We start from the raw sequence: 16,628 nt of genomic DNA, 5'->3' as shown, positions 1-16,628 counted from the left end.
ATAAGCCTTGCAAGCATTCTGACTAATGAGTTAGTTGCGGGATGAAGTATTACAGAACGAGTAAAGAGACTGGCCGGTAACGAGATTGAACTAGGTATTGAGATACCGACGATCGAAGCTCGGGCAAGTAACATACCGATGACAAAGGGAACAACGTATGTTGTTATGCGGTTTGACCGATAAAGATCTTCGTAGAATATGTAGGAACCAATATGAGCATCCAGGTTCTGCTGTTGGTTATTGACCGGAGACGTGTCTCGGTCATGTCAACATAGTTCTCGAACCCGTAGGGTCCGCATTTTTAACGTTTGATGACAATTGGTATTATGAGTTTATGTGACATGATGTACCGAAGGTTGTTCGGAGTCCCGGATGTGATCATAGATATGACGAGGAGTCTCGAAATGGTCGAGACATAAAGATCGATATATTGGAAGACTATGTTTGGAAATCGGAATGGTTCCGGGTGAGTTCAGGCATTTATCGGAGTACCGGGGGGACGGAACCCCCCAGGGAGTGTATGGGCCTTATTGGGCCTTAGTGGGAGAGAGGGGGAGGCAGCCAGGTGGAGGCCCCCTCCCCAAGGCTAATCTGAATTGGGTGGGGGGCCGACCCCCCCTTTCCCTCCCTCTCTCTCCCCCTTCCTTCCTCTCCTACTCCAACTAGGGAAGGGGGAATCCTACTCCCACTGGGAGTAGGACTCCCCCATTGGGCGCGCCATGAGAGGGCCGGCCCACCCCCTCCTCCACTCCTTTATATACGTGGGAGGGAGCACCTGAGGGAGTCCTGGATTATGGGTATCCGGACAGCCGAACTATATACTTTGGCCGGACTGTTGGACCGTGAAGATACAAGACTCAAGACTTCGTCCCGTGTCCGGACAGGACTCTCCTTTGCATGGAAGACAAGCTTGGCGATCCGGATGTTAGATCTCCTTCTTTGTAACCGACTCTGTGTAACCCTAGCCTTCTCCGCTGTCTATATAAACCGAAGGGTTTAGTCCGTAGGACAAGGACAATCAGAATCATAGGCTAGCTTCTAGGGTTTAGCCTCTACGATCTCGTGGTAGATCAACTCTTGTAATACTCATATCATCAAGATCAATCAAGCAGGAAGTAGGGTATTACCTCCATCGAGAGGGCCCGAACCTGGGTAATACATCGTGTCCCCTGCCTCCTGTTACCATTAGCCATAGACACACAGATGGGGACCCCCTACCCGAGATCCGCCGGTTTTGACACCGACATTGGTGCTTTCATTGAGAGTTCCTTTGTGTCGTCGCTACAAGGCTTGATGGCTCGTCTCGTTGTCAAGGACAACATCACCTCTGGGAGAGCCTTGGCGGTAGGCCAAACCCTTCGACTAGGCAGCTTTGTCATGACCGCCCGATCGGCTGCGGCGCCGAAGATGACCTCTTGGGTCATCAAAAACAGCCTCCACGTCAATTCGGAACTCACCGAACAGATGGATCCAATGGAGCTCTCTTCCCTTAATGAGCTCTTGGATCGCATCGCCGCTCTGGGAGTCGCTATAGACTACGATCGGATTGGGTTTAAACCCGACCAAAGGGATATCAAATCCCCACGGTCACCCATGAGATAGCAATAGTGGAAGAGCCACACATGGATTATCCCTCTACTTTGAGGACGAACTATGTCCGGATTACCGAGCTCTCTGAGCCGGATACACGCTCGCGGGAGGACATGACCCACACCCTGGACTTAGAATCGGGCAACGGGCCAGAAAACTTGGGCAACATCCCGGAGTCCGAGTTGCCAAGCCCGGAAGCTCCTCTGCCCCTGGATGTCAAATCGGGTCAGAATTCAGACTTAACTATGCCCACCCACCCAGACTTATGCCGTCTTTCCCATATCAGACAAGAGCCCCAAGAGACAGTACATCGCTACTGGGCCAGATTCCTCCTTGTGATAAACAGGGTCAAGGACTTTCACGACACTACTAGGGAAAAGCCTAGCAGCAGCGCGGGTTTTGGGCCTATTAGTAGCGCGGGGACCGACGCTACTAATAAGGCGCTACAGCTAACGTATAGCAGTAGCGCGGGTGCGACCCATGCTACTACTACGTCCTTTAGCAGTAGCGCGGGTGCCAACCCGCGCTACTACTAATCTCTAATCTCTGTTTTTTTTTGAATTTTTCGAAAAAATTTCGATTTTTTCACTAATTTTCAAATTTCTGAATTATTTTAACCTCAAATCTCTAATCACCCCTCATCGCTGCTCAATTTAATCTCTACTCACCCCTCATCATTCCAAATCATCTAACTTCCCAGACGGTCACCCATCCTCTCACTACTCCAGCCTGAGCACGCTTAAATTCGGATGTAACTTTTCGAGTAGATGATTTTTCATATAAAAAACTTTTTCATCCGAGTTAGTATGCAAAAGTTATGCCCATTTTTACAAATTCTCGAGAGATTTTGCAAATAAAGTCGAAATTCATATTTGCAAATTTTCCCAACAACTAGACCACATATCACATGGAAAACTTATTTTCTTTTATTTTTTTGACATTTTCATCATTTTCTTTTATTTTTTTTAAAACTGAAAAGGCGATCCACAAGGGGGGGGTAGAGTTTGAAAATGGGACCTTTAGTAGTAGCGCGGTTTTTTATCCCCTCGCTACTACTATGGCACCACTTAGTAGTAGCGAGGGCTAAAAACCAACGCTATTGCTATCAAACTTAGTAGTAGCGAGGTTTTAAAAACACGCGCTACTACTATGGCATGTCCCGGGGGGCACGGTGGAGACCGCTTAGTAGTAGCGAGGGTTAAAAACCCTCGCTACTGCTACTTAGTAGTAGCGCAGGTTTTAACCCTCGTTACTACTAAGTTGATAGCAGTAGCGCGGGTTTTAACCCTCGCTACTAGTAAGATTCTGTGTATAGGCTTTTCCCTAGTAGTGCGAGGAGGACGCAATCTCACTTTTTTGCAAAAATTGCACGAACAAAGGGATCCTCAATGCTATAAGTCGCCGTGACATAGTACACTTTGCTGACTTAGCAGCCATAGTACAGAAGTACTGTGCGATGGAAAGCACTTGGAAAACCCAAACGGACTTCTGGGATAATCCGGCTCTCAATAAACCCTTCGTCCGAACTAAAAGGGCAAACTCTCATAAGTTACCCGATCCAATTCCCAAAAACCAAAGCCCACTCCAGGGCGTGGAACCATATTGGGAGAATGGCTCAATGGGCCATGCAAAATTCACAGCACGCTGGATACTATGCCAACGCATAGCCTAGCCTTAGAGCATGTTGGATACTCCGGCAGGTAGAGAAAAGCAGCGAGGATCTTCTTATAAACCATAAAGCAGAGCAACATCCCGTCGAAAACAACAATGCGGTACTGACAGTCTTCGAGACTTTCGCCTCAAATAATAGGCGCAAGCGAGCTCATCGAAGTTTCGCTGACGTCTACCACGTGGCAAAAATAAATCCGTGGAGCGACACTGCTATAACCTTCAGTGCCAATGACGAACCTCAATTCCAAACAGTCCGGGCACCAGCCACTTTGGTCCTTAGCCCAATCGTGGATAGCTTCCAGCTCACTAAAGTACTCATGGACGGCGGAAGCGGATTAAACCTGATCTATGAAGAAACCCTCGACAAGATGGAAACTGATAAAAGCCGCATTGAGCAAAGCAGCACAACCTTCAGGGGAATCATCCCTAGTCGGGAGGCATGGTGTGCGGGAAAAATCACACTGGATATAGTATTCGGCACGCCGGAGAATTATAGGTCCGAAGAAATCATGTTCCAAGTGGCCCCGTTCGGCAGCGGATACCACGCCCTTTTAGGGCGGGACACATTGACGAGCTTTCAAGTTATACCACATTACGGGTACATGAAGCTCAAAATGCCCGAACCCAATGGAATAATCACTCTAACCAGTGATCCGGACGTCGCACTCTGCGCCGAAAATAAAACCGCCGCACTAGCCCTGGAAGCATTATCCGAAGCCCTAGCAGCCGAAGAACTAACAACGCTGCGTCCACAGTGGACAGAGACGACGTGATACTCTACAAACGACCCAAGTCCACCTCATTCAAGCCCGCGGACGAGATAGTCAAATTCCAGGTCCATCCAACGGACCCCACAAAGACAGCTTCCATAGGGACACAGTTGACCCCCACAATGGACGCCGCACTGCGAGACTTTCTACGCCAGAATTGGGACATTTTCGCCTGGCATCCTTTAGACCTGCCGGGCATCCCACGCAGGCTGGCTGAATACAGCCTCAATATACTAAAAGGATACAAGCCAGTCAAACAGACTCTTAGACGCTTCTCAGAGCCTAAACGGCAAGCCATGGGAGAAGAGCTAGCCAAGCTAATTGAGGCCGGATTCATCAGAGATATAAAACATCCAGATTGGCTGGCAAATCTGGTAATGGTACCAAAGAAGGACAAATCCTGGCGCCTATGTGTCGATTTCAAAGACCTCAACAAGGCTTGCCCCAAGGATCCCTTTCCCCTCCCTCGCATTGACCAAATCATCGATGCCACTGCAGGACACGACTCACTATGTTTCCTCGACGCATACTCTGGATACCATTAAATAAAGATGGCGAAGTCCGACCAAGCCGCAATAGCCTTCATAACACCATATGGTCCCTTCTGTTTCAACACTATGCCTTTCGGGCTCAAAAATGCCGGCGCAACCTATCAACGTATGATTCAGACATGCCTGGAGAAGCAAATCAGCAAAATAGTGGAGGCATACATGGATGACGTGGTCATAAAAACAAGACACGTCGAAACTTTAATAGATGACCTGAGACTCACGTTCGACAACCTCCGAACATACGACATCAAGCTCAACCCGGAAAAATGTGTTTTCGGCGTACCCTCCGGGAAGTTGCTCGGCTTCATCGCCTACTGTAATGCCGTCCTCAAAATGTCAGCTCGGTTCGAGGGGCTGGAATTCTACCATGTGGCCCAAGAAAACAATCAAGCGGCGGATGTCCTTGCCCGCATCGGCGCTAAACGCGACCCCGTCCCACCTAATATATTCTTGGAAAGGTTGTTCAAGCCATCCGTGGTATGGGAAGGGGAATCCGGCAACACCAGTCCGGCTCCGAATACAAACCCAGATTCTGAACCATCTGACATAATCAGGGGCTCCGCCTCCGAAATAACGTCTTCGGCCCACAAAATCATGGTTGTAATTGCCCCATGGACCAAGCCCTTCTTGGCCTACCTATATAGGCAGGAGCTCCCCGAGGACCAAAATGAAGCACGTTGTATTGTGCGGCGCTCCAAGGCCTACAAAGTCCACGAGGGAGAACTCTATAAGAAAAGTGCCATCGGAGTGCTCCAAAGATGCATCTCCGAAGAGGAAGGGCGGCAACTCTTGGCTGAAATCCATGCCGAACTCGGCGGGCACCATGCTGCGGCTCGGGCACTTGTCAGCAAAGCCTTCAGTACAGGTTTTTATTGGCCAACAGCCCGGGCAGATGCACATGACCTTGTCCAACATTGCGTCAGTTGCCAGCTCTTCGCCAATCAGAGCCATATGCCCCCTACCGCTCTCCAAACAATCCCCATAACTTGGCCCTTCGCGGTCTGGGGGCTGGATATGGTCGGACCTCTTAAAGGGGGAAGCCATAAGAAAAAATACTTATTGGTCATGGTGGACAAGTTCACCAAATGGCCATGGTCAGCAAAGCCAAACCAGTTAAAACGGCCGAATCCGGACCAGTGATAGACCTCATATCAGGGGTTGTACACCGTTACGGTGTCCCCCACAGCATCATCACTGACAATGGCTCAAACTTGACAGCCGATGGAGTGAAAACTTGGTGCGGCAACATGGGCATTAAGCTCGATTACGCCTCCATCTATCATCCCCAAACAAACGGCTAGGTCGAACATGCAAATGGTCTCATCATGAGCGGTATCAAACCCAAACTAGTGTGATCCTCGACGGAATCAGACACGCACTGGGTCGAGGAGCTCGACTCCGTACTATGGGGGCTGCGGACCACGCCGAATCATACCACCGGATATACACCATTTTTTATGGTGTACGGCGCAGAAGCAGGACTACCCTACGTCATAATCCATGACTCACCTCGCGTGCGCATGTACGAAGAGAAGGAAGCCGAGCTAGATCAGCAGGACAACTTAGATGCCCTGGAGGAGGAGCGCGAAGTCGCAAAGGCCTGTTCCGCATTCTATTAGCAGCAGGCTCGAAGGTATCAAAGCAGAGAAGTGTGGGCCAAAACTTATAACATTGGCGAACTCGTTCTACGCCTACCGGAGAAAAAGAAGGACAAGCTCAAACCGAAGTGGGAGGGCCCTTCATCATTGATAAAGTTCTCATCGGAGGAGCGTACCGCCTGAGCAATGCATCCGATAACAGACTCGAGCTGAACCCATGGAACGCGGCCAGACTCCGGAGATTCTACGCCTAGTGCCGAACTTAGTGTTCGCCTCCTTACTCCCGCTCTTTTAATTATATTTCCCCTTTTTCCCTTCTCGCCCTTTTTACCTTCTTCACACAAAGCATTAAATACAATGCTCACCATACCTGGGGGCTTCCTATACGGAAGCTAAATATAATTACTTTTATGGCTTCCCGCCTACCACACATGTGTCCTTTTTCCATGTGTGCCTTTTCTTCACCATTATATGCATCGATATGACTTAAGATGTGGCCATGCTGGGTTGCCTGGCTCTTGTGTTTATGCCCTACGTTCCCATTAATTCGGCTAGGGCATAAGGGGAGCACCTCTGCGATTGTTACTGCTGGTTCATCCGGATGTGTACCTCAGACTGGGTGAAGCCGAAAGCTAGCGTTCTTAAGGGAATATTCGGTCGGTGAACAAAAGATGTTTCTTTCGTTTATTACAACATGAATCCCCAGATGTTTTGTATCCTGCGTTCCTGTTCGCAGTTCGGACATGCACATAGATGCATGCGTACCCAGGGAAAGGAACCCCTAACAGAACTTTTCTCCCTGGAAGATGTTTCTTACTACCCATGTAATATAACATAACTAGTTGGGTACTTGTCTGTTCAAGCACTTATGACCCCTACGCCTGGTTTCCATGCATACCCCGATTTTACATAACTGAGCGGGTATTCGGATACACCCCCGACTGTCGGATCCAGGGGCTGAAGCGAAAAGGTCCGCCATGACAAATGCTTTTTAATCCGGCTAGGGACTACATATGTCCATCGAATTACACAGTCACTTGGACTGGCTATATTCTTCCTCTATACCATCCAACAGGCTATCTAGCCTGCAATCCCATTGGGAATACTTTGCAGCTAACGCTACCTGGTCATACACCAGACTAACGGGAATCTCTTGCCCATCTGGCCCCGCTGGTCCGACTTCGGCCATATGGTTTGGGTCAATCTTGGCATATTGCGTCTTCACCATGGCCCAGGCTTCCCTTGCACCTTGTTGGCAGGCTGATATCTTCCATAACCGGAAGCGCCGCTGTGATCCTTGGAGCATATCCACGAGCTCCCCCATGCCTCCTGGCATGGAAGCGGATGGCCACAAGGCCTGGGCAATACTCTGCATCACCTGCCGAGCTCGTCCGTGCAGTTGTGAGAGATCTTGCAGCAAATTGCCTGCGGACCCGGGCATCTCCTCTTCAGGACGGCCCGTCAGTATACCTACAGACATAAACTCTTTTAATACACTCCCTCACCAAACTGTACTGCAATTCGTTTAAGCGCTTACCATATATGCCACGATGAAGCCTCCTGTTCTCCTTCACGGAGTCCGCAAGCTGAGCTCGAACATCTGCTAATTCGATGCCCAGCCAGATGTTGGCATCTTGGAGATTGTTTTTCTCCTGCCTAACATGCATAAGCACACGCTCGCCAGCCTTTAGCTGTCTTTGGAGATGTGACTCACTATCTTTTACGATCTTCGGATTCTCCCCGGGAGTCTCTGCAGAATTTTCTGTTAGACTTATAAAGCAAGCCAACTACTAACTGGTATATCTCCTTAAAATTTCTCTATTGAGACAAATGTTACCATATGAGGCCTTCTGGGATTCCTCTAGTTTGGCAACTGTGGCCCTCAGCTGGGTCTTGCACTCCTCGAGCTTTTGAGACAAATGGGTATTCTTCTCTACAAGAACCTGTGCATACAATGATCCTTAAATCAGTTGTTCCAACTGTTTCAAGTCTCAGGGGCTACTGCTATACATGCTTATCAAATTCTCTTACCCGTATATCTTTTCCATACTGGTCCGTCGCTCGGGGGAGCCCATCTTGGGCAGCTCGGATGTATGCATCTCCTGAATTGAAGGCATTGAACGCCTCTTTGGAAAAGATACCATTGCGAAGTACGGCCCGTCGGCTCCAGTGGTTCATGGCGCTCTCTACTTCGGAATTTGTGGCGGAGAGCCTATCCACATCCTCTGTCAGAGGACAATTCGGCATCGGCCCCGCGTTGGCCTCCTCTCTTGAAGCCGGTTCTAGAATCCGGCTGCTAGAGGCGTGACCGGCAGGATCTCGGATATAGTCCGGCGACTATGTTGGAAATATGCCCTAGAGGCAATAATAAAAGCATTATTATTATATTTCCTTGTTCATGATAATTGTCTTTATTCATGCTATAATTGTGTTATCCGGAAATCGTAATACATGTGTGAATAACAGACACCAACATGTCCCTAGTGAGCCTCTAGTTGACTAGCTCGTTGATCAACAGATAGTCATGGTTTCCTACTATGGACACTGGATGTCATTGACAACGAGATCACATCATTGGGAGAATGATGTGATGGACAAGACCCAATCCTAAACATAGCACAAGATCGTATAGTTCGTTTGCTAGAGTTTTCCAATGTCAAAGTATCTTTTCCTTAGACCATGAGATCGTGTAACTCCCGGATACCGTAGGAGTGCTTTGGGTATGCCAAACGTCACAACGTAACTGGGTGACTATAAAGGTAGACTACGGGTATCTCCGAAAGTGTCTGTTGGGTGACATGGATCAAGACTGGGATTTGTCACTCCGTATGACGGAGAGGTATCACTGGGCCCACTCGGTAATGCATCATCATAATGAGCTCAGAGTGACCAAGTGTCTGGTCACGGGATCATGCATTACGGTACGAGTAAAGTGACTTGCCGGTAACGAGATTGAACGAGGTATTGGGATACCGACGATCGAATCTCGGGCAAGTAACATATCGATAGACAAAGGGAATAGCTTACGGGATTGATTGAATCCTCGACATCGTGGTTCATCCGATGAGATCATCGTGAAGCATGTGGGAGCCAACATGGGTATCCAGATCCCGCTGTTGGTTATTGACCGGAGAGTCGTCTCGGTCATGTCTGCTTGTCTCCCGAACCCGTAGGGTCTACACACTTAAGGTTCGGTGACGCTAGGGTTATGAAGATATGTATATGCAGAAACCCGAATGTTGTTCGGAGTCCCGGATGAGATCCCGGACGTCATGAGGAGTTCCGGAATGGTCCGGAGGTAAAGAATTATATATAGGAAGTGCTATTTCGGGCATCGGGACAAGTTTCGGGGTTATCGGTATTGTACCGGGACCACCGGAAGGGTCCCGGGGGTCCACCGGGTGGGGCCACCTGTCCCGGGGGGCCACATGGGCTGTAGGGGGTGCGCCTTGGCCTAGATGGGCCAAGGGAACCAGCCCCTATAGGCCCATGCGCCTAGGGTTTCCACCATGGAAGAGTCCATGTGGTGGAAGGCACCCCTAGGTGCCTTGGGGGGGAGGGAAACCTCCCCTTGGCCGCCGCCCCCCCCTAGTAGATCTCATCTACTAGGGCCAGCGCCCCCTGGCACCCCTATATATAGTGGGGGGAAGAGGAGGGATTTCAGATCAGCCCCTGGCGCCTCCATCTCCCCCCGTTACGTCTCTCCCTCGTAGTCTCGGCGAAGCCCTGCTGCTGTGACGCCCTGCATCCACCACCACGCCGTCGTGCTGCTGGATCTTCATCAACCTCTCCTCCCCCTTGCTGGATCAAGAAGGAGGAGACGTCTACCGTCCCGTACGTGTGTTGAACGCGGAGGTGCCGTCCATTCGGCGCTGGTCATCGGTGATTTGGATCACGTCAAGTACGACTACACCATCACCGTTCTTTTGAACGCTTCCGTGCGCGATCTACAAAGGTATGTAGGTGCATATAATCACTCGTTGCTAGATGAACTCCTAGATGATCTTGGTGAAACGAGTAGGAAAATTTTTGTTTTCTGCAACGTTCCCCAACAGACTACTCTTTCTGCCAGGACACGAAGGACGCTATTACATTTCAAACATGATAATCACAGAGCAGCTTTTAACTATACCTCTGCGACGGTGTTTCAACCCTAACCGCCTTCCTCTTAAGCCTGCCTGGCCTGGACGCCCTTTGTTGACGAGCCCCCAAGGGCTCGGCACCGCATTCCGATGGTCGTCTCTATAAAAATACGATATTTTGTGCATAAGGCATGGTATGAGAAAGGAATCCTCTTTAAAGCCTAAGGCTTCAGCTTTGCTTGCACGCGACGCAGGGAGCAGTCCGGGATAGTCGATGATAATAGCCGCCAAGGCGCCATCGCAGCTGGCCTGATAAAATGTCCCGTCGACAAGCTCCACAGATATATCCGGATCTTCTTCAAGTCCGGGGTCGAAGGCCCGACCGGGGTCCTCTGGCTGCGGAGAGGGGCTGTTGAACTCTTCCACGGCCCTCCTCAGTTCCTGCTTAAAAATATCAAGGTAAATGATTGTGATGAAGGGCGCCGGAATGGATAGAGTTGGATGAAGAGTAACGGCTTACCCGGCTTGGGGGTTGTACATGGAAAATCCATCCCGCGGTTTGATATGAAGGAATTCTTCTTCTTCTCCTTTATATAAATCGGACAGTATTCTCGCTAGAGCAGTGGCGGAGTCCGGACCTTTACGACCACAGCGGGTGGCATCGTCTTCCCCGTTGAAGTGCCACATGGGCTTCCCCCGATATTGAAGTGGCTGCACCCCCCGCATTATGCATATTGATATAACCTCGACTATTGTCAGTCCTGATTGGGCCAGTGCCTTTATCCTGCTCATCAGGAAGTGGACTTCTCTGGTATCTTCCTCCTGGGGGCTCCGAGGGCGCCAACTTTGGCGTTTCTTCAGCAGAGCGTTATTAAACTCAGGGAGGCCCGTCCGGATTGGATCTGGAAGGGGAACGTCATCCACATAAAACCACTCCGAGGGCCAGCCTTCAGGTGCCTTCTTTGGAGTGCCGTACAGGTAGCCGGTCTTTGCGACACGCCATATTTCGGCTCCGCCCACTTGATATATAGATTCCCCCTGATTGCGAGGGACGAGGCAGAATAACTTCTTCCATAACTCGAAGTGAGCCTCGCAGCCCAGGAATAATTCACAAAGGGCAACGTATCCTGCGATGTGCAGCACGGAGGCGGGGGTAAAGTTGTGCAACTGGAGGCCATAGAACTCCCGGAGCCCACGAAGGAATGGATGGATTGGAAACCCGACGCCTCTTAGGAAATATGGGATGAGGCATACTCGCTCCCCCTAAGATGGGTTAGGATATCTCTCCGCTTGCGCCCCGCCATTATAGGTGGCTAGTCCGGCTCGGACGGGGACCATGTACGCCGGTGGAAGAAACCCTTGGGTCTGCAACTCTACTAGACGGCTGTGGGGGACAGAACATTCTTTCGGATCACCTGGCTTAGAGCTAAGGGAGCGAGAAGAGGAGCTGCGGCGACCGGCCATGATGGAATGGTTTCTTCCAGATGCGCTCTGTTGAATGCCTGCTCAAGGGAAGAAGGTGAGATTTGGATCTGAGGATCCCTATCTCTTCAAATAGACGGTTTGCCTGCAGGGTCGGGGTGGCAAATGTAAAAATGCTCCGGCTCCTCGTATTCGCTCGACATGTGGAGATGGCCATTATTGGAGCACAGAAGCCGAGGAGTACAACCTTGATGGGAAGCCGGACAATGTTTGCTACAACAGGTACTCTGGATTCAGAGATGGAACCCGCCTTGCAATGCCGAAGACAATCTACGTGCCGGACTCATCGTCATTGAAGCCTGGTTCAGGGGCTACTGAGGGAGTCCTGGATTAGGGGGTATCCGGATAGCCGGACTATATACTTTGGCCGGACTGTTGAACCGTGAAGATACAAGACTCAAAACTTCATCCCGTGTCCGGATAGGACTCTCCTTTGCGTGGAAGACAAGCTTGGCGATCCGGATGTTAGATATCCTTCTTTGTAACCGACTCTGTGTAACCCTAGCCTCCTCTGGTGTCTATATAAACCGGAGAGTTTAGTCTGTAGGACAAGGACAATCAGAATCATAGGCTAGCTTCTAGGGTTTAGCTTCTACGATCTCATGGTAGATCAACTCTTGTAATACTCATATCATCAAGATCAATCAAGCAGGAAGTAGGGTATTACCTCCATCGAGAGGGCCCGAACCTGGGTAAAACATCGTGTCCCATGCCTCCTGTTACCATTAGCCTTAGACGCACAGATCGAGACCCCTACCCAAGATCCGCCGATTTTGACACCGACAGCACCCCATAGACACACAAGTTGATTGTTTAGCCGTGTGCTATGCCCCCTCCACAGTTACACACCTCGGTCATATCGTCGTAGTGCTTAGGCGAAGCCCTGCGCCGGTAACTTCATCATCACCGTCACCATGCTGTCGTGCTGACAAAACTCTCCCTTGATCTCAGCTGGATCTAGAGTTCATGGGACGTCACCGAGCTGAATGTGTGCAGATCGCGGAGGTGCCGTACCTTCGGTGCTAGGATCGGTCGGATCGTGAAGACGTACGACTACATCAACTGTGTTGTCATAACGCTTCCGCTTTCAGTCTACGAGGGTACGTGGACACACTCTCCTCTCTCCTTGCTATGCATCACCTAGATAGATCTTGCGTGATCGTAGGATTTTTTTTGAAATTACCGCATTCCCCAATAGTGGCATCCGAGCTAGGTCTATGCGTAGATGTTATATGCACGAGTAGAACACAAAGAGTTGTGGGCGATAATAGTCATACTGCTTACCAGCATGTCATACTTTGATTCAACGGTATTGTTGGATGAAGTGGCTCAGACCGACATTATGTGTACGCTTAGGCGGGACTGGTTCCACCGACGTGATTTGCACGTAGGTGGCTGGTGAGTGTCTGTTTCTCCAACTTCAGTTGAATCGAGTGTGGCTATGCCCGGTCCTTGTTGAAGGTTAAAATAACACACTTAACAAAAAATCGTTGTGGTTTTGATGCATAGGTAAGAACGGTTCTTGCTAGAAGCCCGTAGCAGCCACGTAAAACTTGCAACAACAAAGTAGAGGACATCTAACTTGTTTTTGCAGGGCTTGTTCTGATGTGATATGGTTAAGGCATGATGTGATATAATTTGTTGTATGAGATGATCATGTTTTGTAACAAAGTTATCAGCAACTGGCAGGAGCCATATGGTTGTCGCTTTATTGTACGCAATGCAGTCGCCATGTAATTGTTTTACTTTATCACTAAGTTGTAGCGATAGTCATAGTAACAATAGCTGGCGAGATGACAACGATGCTACGATGGAGATCAAGGTGTCGCGCTGGTGACGTTGGATATCATGATGATGCTTCGGTGATGGAGATCATGAGCACAAGATGATGATGGCCATATCATGTCACATATTTTGATTTCATGTGATGTTTATCGTTTATGCATCTTATTTTGCTTAGAATGTTGGTAGCATTATAAGATGATCCCTTACTAAATTTCAAGGTACAAGTGTTCTCCCTGAGTATGCACCATTGCTACAGTTCGTCGTGCTGAGACACCACGTGATGATAGGGTGTGATAAGATCTACATTCACATACAACGGGTGCAAGCCAGTTTTGCACACGCAGAATACTCGGGTTAAACTTGACGAGCCTAGCATATGCAGATATGGCCTCGGAACACTGAGACCGAAAGGTCGAGCGTGAATCATATAGTAGATATGATCAACATAGTGATGTTCACCATTGAAAACTACTCCATCTCACGTGATGATCGGACATGGTTTAGTTGATTTGGATCAGGTGATCACTTAGATTATTAGAGGGATGTCTATCTAAGTGGGAGTTCTTAAATAAAATGATTAATTGAACTTTAATTTATCATGAACTTAGTACCTGATAGTATTTTGCATGTCTATGTTGTTGTAGATCAATGGCCCGTGCTACCGTTCCTTTGAATTTTAATGCGCTCCTAGAGAAAGCTAAGTTGAAAGATGATGGCAACAACTACACGGACTAGGTCCGTAACTTGAGGATTATCCTCATTGCTGCACAGAAGAATTACGTCCTGGAAGCACCGCTAGGTGTCAGGCCTGCTGCAGATGCTACTGATGATGTTAAGAACGTCTGGCAGAGCAAAGCTGATGACTACTCGATAGTTCAGTGTGCCATGCTTTACGGCTTAGAATCGGGACTTCAAAGATGTTTTGAACGTCATGGAGCATATGAGATGTTCCAAGTGTTGAAGTTAATATTTCAAGCAAATGCCCGAGTTGAGAAATATGAAGTCTCCAACAAGTTCTACAACTGCAAAATGGAGGAGAATAGTTCTATCAGTGAACACATACTCAAAATGTCTGGGTATCATAATCACTTGACTCAGCTGGGAGTTGATCTTCCAGTTGATTGTGTCATTGACAGAGTTCTTCAATCACTGCCACCAAGCTATAAAGGCTTCGTGATGAACTATAATATGCAAAGGATGAACAAGACTATTCCCGAGCTCTTCGCAATGCTAAAGGCCGCGGAGGTAGAAATCAAAAAGGAGCATCAAGTGTTGATGATCAATAAGACCACTAGTTTCAAGAAAAAGGGCAAATGGAAGAAAGGGAACTTCAAGAAGAACAACAAAAAGGTTGTTGCTCAAGAGAAGAAACCCAAGTCTGGACCTAAGCCTGAAACTGAGTGCTTCTACTGCAAAGGGACTGGTCACTGGAAGCGGAACTGCCCCAAGTATTTGGCGGATAAGAAGGATGGCAAAGTGAAAGGTATATTTGATATACATGTTATTGATGTGTACTTAACTAATGCTCGCAGTAGCGCCTGGGTATTTGATACTAGTTCTATTGCTCATATTTGCAACTCGAAACAGGGGCTACGGATTAAGCAAAGATTGGCTAAGGACAAGGTGACGATGCGCGTGGGAAATGTTTCCAAAGTCGATGTGATCGCGGTCGGCACGCTACCTCTACATCTACCATCGGGATTAGTTTTAGACCTGAATAATTGTTATTTGGTGCCAGCGTTGAGCATGAACATTATATCTAGATCTTGTTTGATGCGAGACGGTCATTCATTTAAATCGGAGAATAATGGCTGTTCTATTTATACGAGTAATATCTTTTATGGTCATGCACCCCTACTGAGTGGTTTATCTTTATTGAATATCGATAGTAGTGATAGACATATTCATAGTGTTGAAGCCAAAAGATTGAAGTCTAATAATGATAGTGCAACTTATTTGTGGCACTGCCGTTTGGGTCATATCGGTATAAAGCGCATGAAGAAGCACCATACTGATGGACTTTTGGAATCACTTGATTATGAATCACTTGGTGCTTGCGAACCGTGCCTTATGGGCAAGATGACTAAAACTCCATTCTCCGGAACAATGGAACGAGCTACTGACTTATTGGAAATAATACATACCGATGTATGCGGTCAAATGAGTATTGATGCTCGTGGTGAGTATCGTTATTTTCTCACCTTCACAGATGATTTGAGCAGATATGGTTATATCTACTTAATGAAGCATAATTCTAAAACATTTGAAAAGTTCAAAGAATTTCAGAGTGAAGTGGAAAATCATCGTAACAAAAAAAATAAAGTTTCTATGATTTGATCGTGGAGGAGAATATTTGAGTTACGAGTTTGGTCTTAATTTGAAACAACATGGGATAGTTTCACAATTAACGCCACCTGGAACACCACATTGAAATGGTGTGTCCGAATGTCGTAATCGTACTTTATTAGATATGGTGTGATCTATGATGTCTCTTACTGATTTACCGCTATCATTTTGGGGTTATGCTCTAGAGACGGCTGCATTCACTTTAAATAGGGCACCATCAAAATCCATTGAGACGACGCCTTATGAACTGTGGTTTGGCAAGAAACCAAAGTTGTCGTTTCTTAAAGTTTGAGGCTGCGATGCTTATGTGAAAAAAGCTTCAACCTGATAAACTCGAACCCAAATTGGAGAAGTGTGTCTTCATAGGATACCCAAAGGAAAGTGTTGGGTACACCTTCTATCAAAATCCGAAAGCAAAATCTTTGTTGCTAAGAATGGATCCTTTCTAGAGAAGGAGTTTCTCTCAAAAGAAGTGAGTGGGAGGAAAGTAGAACTTGATGAGGGAATTGTACCTTCTCCCTTATTGGAAAGTAGTTCATCACAGAAATCAGTTCCGGTGATTCCTACACCAACTAGTGAGGAAGCTAATGATGATGATCATGAAGCTTCAGATCAAGTTACTACCGAACTTCGTAGGTCTTCCAGAGTAAGATCCGCACCAGAGTGGCATGGTAATCATGTTCTGGAAGTCATGTTACTAGACCATGATGAACCTACAAACTATGAGGAAGCGATGATGAGCCCAGATTCCGC

Source organism: Triticum dicoccoides, chromosome 2B (genome assembly GCF_002162155.2).
Source record: "Triticum dicoccoides isolate Atlit2015 ecotype Zavitan chromosome 2B, WEW_v2.0, whole genome shotgun sequence".
In the NCBI taxonomy this organism is placed as follows: Eukaryota; Viridiplantae; Streptophyta; class Magnoliopsida; order Poales; family Poaceae; genus Triticum; species Triticum dicoccoides.
Note: the sequence above shows the minus strand (reverse complement) of the source record.